Below are 7,914 nucleotides of genomic sequence, written 5' to 3'. Positions count from 1 at the left end.
TCTTGTAACATGTTGTTTGATAGCTCTAAACATTGCAACCTGATGTTATTTCTGCTAAGTCTGAAACTGTTATGATTTGCAATCTTGCCATGTCCTTTTGAGCATGTTATAGTGTCTTCTGGAGATAGCTCATTGTTCATGTTTTGTCATGCTTTACCTGTACTTCATGCCCATGTCTTTTATTCTGACGTTGAGATCCTGTAGCCTATTGTTTTGATGCTTGTTAGATGCCTAGTTGTTGTTTTGGACAGCTTGTCCTTTAAACTTGTATTGAGTGTGTGTTGAACCGTTGCTCCGTTTTGAGTGTGCTCTATATGAAACTTGCTTGATTTTGCATGTAGCTTCATATTATCATGTTGCATCCTTGTTTTGAGGTGTTTCCTTGATGTTTGTATGCATTTTGCATCAATGCCATGTTTTACTTGTTTTGCTCATGTCTTCTAGGCCGTAGCTCCGAACTAATTGAACTTTATATGTAACTTGACTAGAATCTCATGTAGATCATCTTGGTGCTTCTTAACTTGCTGGTTAACAACTTGAACATAAGGTTTGTTCCGTTCTGGACCAATTTTGAAACTTGCATATGAGGACCTACCAGATTTGTTATATGTTGTTTCCGGCCTCATTTAAACTTGTTTGGCTATGTTGTTCTTGTATGCATCATCTCTTGCCATGAGTAGCCTCATCTAGCTTTGTCATGCATCATACTTGGTTGAGCATCATGCCTTGTTCATGTGTGGCATGTTTACCATGTTGTGTGCTTCTTCTCGATAGTTCCTGTTTCGTTGCGATCGTGAGGATTCGTTCGTCTATGCTTGGTTCGGCTTCATCCGTTCGTCTTCTTCATGGACTCGTTCTTCTTCCTAGTGGGATTTCAGGCAAGATGACCGTCACCTTGGATCTCACTACTATCATTGCTATGCTAGTTGCTTCGTTCTATCTCTTTGCTGCTCTACCTATCACTTGTTCTTCAAGCCTCCCAAATTGCCATGTCAGCCTCTAACCTTGTCACCCTTCCTAGCAAAACATTGCTTGGCTATGTTACCGCTTTTGCTCAGCCCCTCTTATAGCGTTGTTAGTTGTAGGTGAAGATGAAGATTGCTCCATGTTGGATTATGTTTATGTTGGGATATCACAATATCTCTTATTTAATTAATGCATCTATATACTTGGTAAAGGGTGGAAGGCTCGGCCTTATGCCTGGTGTTTTGTTCCACTCTTGCCGCCCTAGTTTCCGTCATACCGGTGTTATGTTCCCGGATTTTGCGTTCCTTACGCGGTTGGGTGATTTATGGGACCCCCTTGACAGTTCGCTTTGAATAAAACTCCTCCAGCAAGGCCCAACCTTGGTTTTACCATTTGCCTCACCACCACCTATACCTTTCCCTTGGGTCGGCCAACCCGAGGGTCATCTTTATTTTAGCCCCCCCGGGCCAGTGCTTCTCTAAGTGCTGGTTTGAACCGGGCAGACCGCGGGGCCACCTCGGGGCAACTCGAGGGTTGGTTTTACTCGTAGGCTGACCTATCCGGTGTTGCCCTGAGAACAAGATATGTGCAGCTCCTATCGGGATTGTCGGCGCATCGGGAGGCTTTGCTGGTCTTGTTTTACCATTGTCGAAATGTCTTGTAAACCGGGATTCCGAGACTGATCGGGTCTTCCTGGGAGAAGGTATATCCTTCGTTGACCGTGAGAGCTTATCATGGGCTAAGTTGGGACACCCCTGCAGGGTATAAACTTTCGAGAGCCGTGCCCGCGGTTATGTGGCAGATGGGAATTTGTTAATGTCCGGTTGTAGATAACTTGACACCAGATCCAAATTAAAACGCATCAACCGCGTGTGTAGCCATGATGGTCTCTTTTCGGCAGAGTCCGAGAAGTGAACACGGTTTCTGGGTTATGTTTGACGTAAGTAGGAGTTCAAGATCACCTCTTGATCATTGCTAGCTTCACGACCGTTTCGTTTGCTTCTCTTCTCGCTCTTATTTGCGTATGTTAGCCACCATATCATGCTTAGTCGCTGCTACAACCTCACCACTTTACCCCTTCCTTACCCATTAAGCTTTGGTAGTCTTGATACCCATGGTAATGGGATTGCTGAGTCCTCGTAGCTCACAGATTACTACAACAACAGTTGTAGGTACAGGTTTTGCGATGATCATGACGCGAGAGCGATGTTTCCTTGTTTTGGAGTTCTTCTTCTACTTCTTCTTCGATCAGGGGATAGGTTCCAGGTCGGCAGCCTGGGCCAGCAGGGTGGATGTCGTTTGAGTTTCTGTTTGTGTTCCATCCGTAGTCGGATGGCACTCTTATGTATGATGATGTTGTATTGGTGTGGCATTGTATGCCTTTTGTATGTATCCCCATCTATTATGTAATGTTGATGTAATGATATCCACCTTGCAAAAGCATTTCAATATGCGGGTCTATCCTTGGTGGGACCTTCAAGTTGCTTTTGGATAGGGTCACATATTGGGCGTGACAAGTTGGTATCAGAGCCTCAACCGACCATAGGAGCCCCCCTTGTTTGATCGTGTAGTTTGGCCGTTGTCGAGTCTAGAAGAAAACTGTTTTCGGAGTCTAATTATTTCGGAGAGTAGGAGTTCTTTTTACTCCTCAGCCCCTTCGTCGCTCTGGGGAGGAATCTTGATGTAGATGTTTTGAACTAACCCACTTCCCCTTCAAATTTTTTCTTTAGGTTCACGCAGTTAGTTTTTCCGATCGTTGGTTCTCAGCTCTTTTCATCCGGTGCATTTCTCGTCAAGTTAACTCGAGCCTCTTCATTGTTGCCAAGTTCAATCCTCAGTTGTTTTATTTTTCCCACCCGCCCACCCTTCTTCTTCTCGGAGCCGGAGTCCGTAATCGAGCACCCATCCTACTCGTGCGAAGTTTTTGCATTCTCCCCTCAATCATTTCAATCGGCGCTTCTCTATTCAATTATTCGTCGTTCCAGTTGCATGTGTTTTTCCCGCCCTCCCATCCTTTTTCTTCCCGGAGTCTGAGCCTCTATTCGAGAAGTTATTTCATTCGTGCGGAGCCTCTTCAGTCTTTCGTCAATTGTTTCAACCGGTGAACTCTCGTTTTTGTTCGACAGTCTTCATCTCTTTTTCTTCTCCGGTGGACTCAATTCAAGTTTTTCGGGTTGATCACATTCTTTCCCTCGGCTCAAGTGTTTTCCCTGCTCATTTGCCTCTCGCCATTCAATCATTCCGGAGTTCAGAAGACATCTTAGGAGATTCGTCTATGTTCCAATTAATTCAAGGTTGTCACCTCATTCAAATATTCCAATTGTTCCGATGCATCATCTATCTCTTCAACATCCTTCCCAACGGTGTTTTCTCTTCAGTGGGCCCTAACCCATAGGTCTTTTCCCAGGATCTTACCTGACTCTTCTAATTCCCCCGGAGTTATTCTCAATTCTTTTCAAGTGTGACGTAAGAATGGATTTCATCAGTCAGATCTTTTCCAAGATCAATTTCAAATCATTTTCATTGTTGCCTCAACCTCTTCACTTTTCGTTCTCCCGAAGTGCCTTAACAAATTTTGGTGGTGTTTCTCGTCGTCATTTGAAGACCGAAGAAGAGTTTTTTCCTCTAAATCTTGTCCGTTCTCTCAAAGTTTCGTGGTTGTAGCTTCATGTTATCCTCTCAAATTATTCCGTTTGTTAGAGATTCTTTTCTTACCTATCCGGAGTATATCAGAGTTGATTTCTATTTCTTTTCACTGGAGGCCATCATTTCAGAAGAATCCTTTGTCCTCACATTTCAGCTACCGTTATCCAATTATCCTGGTGCTTCGTTCAAGTGTTCTTTAATTAGCTCATGATCTCTTTGTTCTCTTGTATCTAAATCCCCTCTAGCATATTTGTTCTTCTAATTCTTCCCGGTGATTCATTCTCTTTCATCAATCATTTTCAAATTTTTACAGTGGTTCGTTCAAGATTCTTTTTCGTTCATTATCATTTTAATCCATTCGTTCTTTCGAATCCTACCGGTGATTCATGAAGACCTACCCAAATTCCACGCTATTTTCCCCTTTAATATTTTTCAACACGAATAAGTAGTATGCAAATCCATTGTTTCTCATCAATTTAATTGGTGGAGGATAAGCATAACATAATCCTTATTCTCACTTTATCGTAGTCAAGTTGATTAATTCTGTCTTCGGAGATTGTTCGTGATGAGTGATTTTCTTGGATCTAAGTCGTTCGTCTTTTCTTTTCCGGAGTTCAAATTTCCTCGGCCATTTCGTCCGAACCTCCATCTAAATCATCGCAAGGCTCATCTTATTCTTTCATCCTTCATTCTATCTCATCATCCTTTTTGTCACCGGAGTTCTTCATGGTGGTTCTTCATGATTTAATCCACTCTTCAAGTGTTCATCAAGATTCTTGTTCAAGGAGTTATAGTATTTTTTTTCTTATTACATCTCGAAGTGCAATTCATTCTCCGTATTCTTTTGAAGTGGAGTTTTGCATTTCTTCGTTCTTCTCAGCTATTCAATCTTTTTCGCTTGTGGTCGGAGATCACCTCATAATTTTGAGATGTTATCTATAAGTCCACAACAAGCAATTCTTTTGTTGTTGAATTTCCAACAACTCCATTCAATCTTTGCTTTCAAGGATGCTTTCAAATGCATTCGTGGTAGAAGTTATCATCTCCTTCCCCGTTCTTCTCATTCCATTTTTTTTCTAATCTTCCGGAGGTTTTGTGTTGTTCCTCTCATCAAGTAGTTTTCCATCTTCTCAAGTTCATGTCCTATTCTTTCCTTGTGCAGCCGGACTGTCGTCTAAATTCTTTCAGTATTATTCCTTTTCCATCTTGTTCTAATCGGAGTGGTTTCAGAGTCTATCTCGTTCCTCAAGCTTTTGGTTCTTGTCATAACCGTAATTCCTCTTTTTCTACCTTAGTGTTCTCGTCTTGGTTCTTCATCTCTCTTTTGTTCTTATTTCACCTCATCCCTTTTCCCCTTCCGTATCGGTCCTAAGATATCGGGACGAGATCTCTTGTTAGTGGAGGAGTTTTGTAACGCCCTGGATTCGTTGCGCAAGGTGTCACCCAGTTATTCGCCATCGTTGCCATGTCATTTGCTTGCGTGTTGCATTTTATCATGTCATCATGTGCATCTCATTTTGCATACGTGTTCGTCTCATGCATCCGAGCATTTTCCCCGTTGTCCGTTTTGCAATCCGACACTCCTATGTCCCCCGGCGCCCCCTTTTACCTCTTTTCGTGTGCGGATGTTAAACATTCTCGGAATGGACCGTGATTTGCCAAGCGGCCTTGGTACAACACCGGACCGCCTGTCAAGTTTCGTGCCATTTGGAGGTCGTTTGATACTCCAACGGTTAACCGCGTAGCCCGAGACCCCTCTCTCTTTGCAACCCAGTCCCTCTTCACCACAGCCCATAAGCCCATCCAAACCCCCTCCATGCTCTCGGTCGTTCGATCACGATCGCGTGGCCGAAAACCGCACCTCATTTGGACTCTCATAGCTCCCTCAAGCCGGCCTCCCTCTATACCCTGGGCCGAAGCCCACGAGGTGATTCCACAGTCCAGTGCCCTTGCGAATTTCGACCAAGTCCCTAAAAATCACATATTATGTATGCATGTTGTGGTGCTGGTAACTCCGTGACCGTAGCTCCGTTTTGTGCTTATGATATATCAAAATGTTCATCATGAGATGGTCTTCATTTTGTTCCATTGTGTCATGTTTGTTTGAGTACATCTTGATGCCCGAATCATCGCTGCAAGAGTGCTATATGATGTTAACCTGTTGAAACTGCCATAACTTGGTGATTTGTCATTTTTGTTGCATTTTGTGTGTGCATCCTATGAGCTTCATGTCTACATGTGTATGGAACTACATCGTGTCATTTTTACGGTGGTGTAATCCATGTAACTTTGTGATTCTTGTACTGAGTGCGTCGAGCTCGTGAAGTAGGGTACTTGCTGTTTCTGTTTTGCTAGGCCGAATCTGCTACATCATGATGCTATGTAAACCTGCTTCGACAAGTCATACTATGCACAATATGGAGATGTTCACTAAGGATGTCTTGTTATACATGTCATGGTCCATCCATCCATTCCCCGGGTTGCATTTATAGCCTGATTTATCTTCTGGTAATCTTGCTCCAAAGTTGCTAAATAATGTTGCTGTCAGCCTGTTAACATTAAGTTCAATGTTGCCATGATTGTTGTTAGTGATCCAAGCATGCTATGATCTTGCTCTTGCCATGCTTAGCTTCATAAACATGTATTCTTACTGTTGGTCACCTTGTTATGCCATGTATTGCTCTGTGGTGAGTGGTTCGAGCTCACCAACATGCCTACTTATTGTTGTTCCTGCCATGTATGAATCTGTCATATCATTTGCCATGCTTACATGGATGATACCATTTTTTCTTTTGATCTTTAGAATTAGTTAAGTAAGGAAGTTTTGTTCTTTGTCTTTATTACTAGCATGACATGCCTTTGTTTGCCATGATAAGTTCCTGTAACATGTTGTTTGATAGCTCTAAACGTTGCAACCTGATGTTATTTCTGCTAAGTCTGAAACTGTTATGATTTGCAATTTGCCATGTCCTTTTGAGCATGTTATATTGTTTTCTGGAGATAGTTCAGTGTTCATGTGTTGTCATGCTTTACCTGTACTTCATGCCCATGTCTTTTGTTCTTACGTTGAGGTGCTGTAGGATATTGTTTTGATGCTTGCTAGATGCCTATTTGCTGTTTTGGACAGCTTGTCCTTTAAACTTGTATAGAGTGTATGTGTTGAACCGTTGCTCCGTTTTGAGTGTGCTCTATATGAAACCTGCTTGATTTTGCATGTAGCTTCATATTATCATGTTGCATCCTTGTTTTGAGGTGTTTGCTTGATGTTTGTATGCATTTTGCATCAATGCCATGTTTTACTTGTTTTGCTCATATCTTCTAGGCCGTAGCTCCGAACTAATTGAACTTTATATGTAACTTGACTAGAATCTCGTGTAGATCATCTTGGTGCTTCTTAACTTCCTGTTTAACAACTTGAACATAAGGTTTATTCAGTTCTGGACCAATTTTGAAACTTGCATATGAGGACCTACCGGATTTGTTATATGTTGTTTCCGACCTCATTTAAACTTGTTTGGCTATGTTGTTCTTGTATGCATCATCTCTTGCCATGAGTAGCCTCATCTAGCTTTGTTATGCATCATACTTGGTTGAGCATCATGCCTTGTTCATGTATGGCGTGTTTACCATGTTGTGTGCTTCTTCTCGATAGTTCCTGTTTCGTTGCGATTGTGAGGATTCGTTCGTCTACGCTTGGTTCGGCTTCATCCGTTCATCTTCTTCATGGACTCGTTCTTCTTCCTAGCGGGATTTCAGGCAAGATGACCCTCACCTTGGATCTCACTACTATCATTGCTATGCTAGTTGCTTCGTTCTATCTCTTTGCTGCGCTACCTATCACTTGTTCTTCAAGCCTCCCAAATTGCCATGTCAGCCTCTAACCTTGTCACCCTTCCTAGCAAACCATTGCTTGGCTATGTTACCGCTTTTGCTCAGCTCCTCTTATAGCATTGTTAGTTGCAGGTGAACATGAAGATTGCTCCATGTTGGATTATGTTTATGTTGGGATATCACAATATCTCTTATTTAATTAATGCATCTATATACTTGGTAAAGGGTGGAAGGCTCGGCCTTATGCCTAGTGTTTTGTTCCACTCTTGCCGCCCTAGTTTCCGTCATACCGGTGTTATGTTCCCGGATTTTGTGTTCCTTACGCGGTTGGGTGATTTATGGGACCCCCTTGACAGTTCGCTTTGAATAAAACTCCTCCAGCAAGGCCCAACCTTGGTTTTACCATTTGCCTCACCACCACCTATACCTTTCCCTTGGGTTGGCCAACCCGAGGGTCATCTTTATTTTAGC

Source organism: Triticum aestivum, chromosome 2B (genome assembly GCF_018294505.1).
Source record: "Triticum aestivum cultivar Chinese Spring chromosome 2B, IWGSC CS RefSeq v2.1, whole genome shotgun sequence".
In the NCBI taxonomy this organism is placed as follows: Eukaryota; Viridiplantae; Streptophyta; class Magnoliopsida; order Poales; family Poaceae; genus Triticum; species Triticum aestivum.
Note: the sequence above shows the minus strand (reverse complement) of the source record.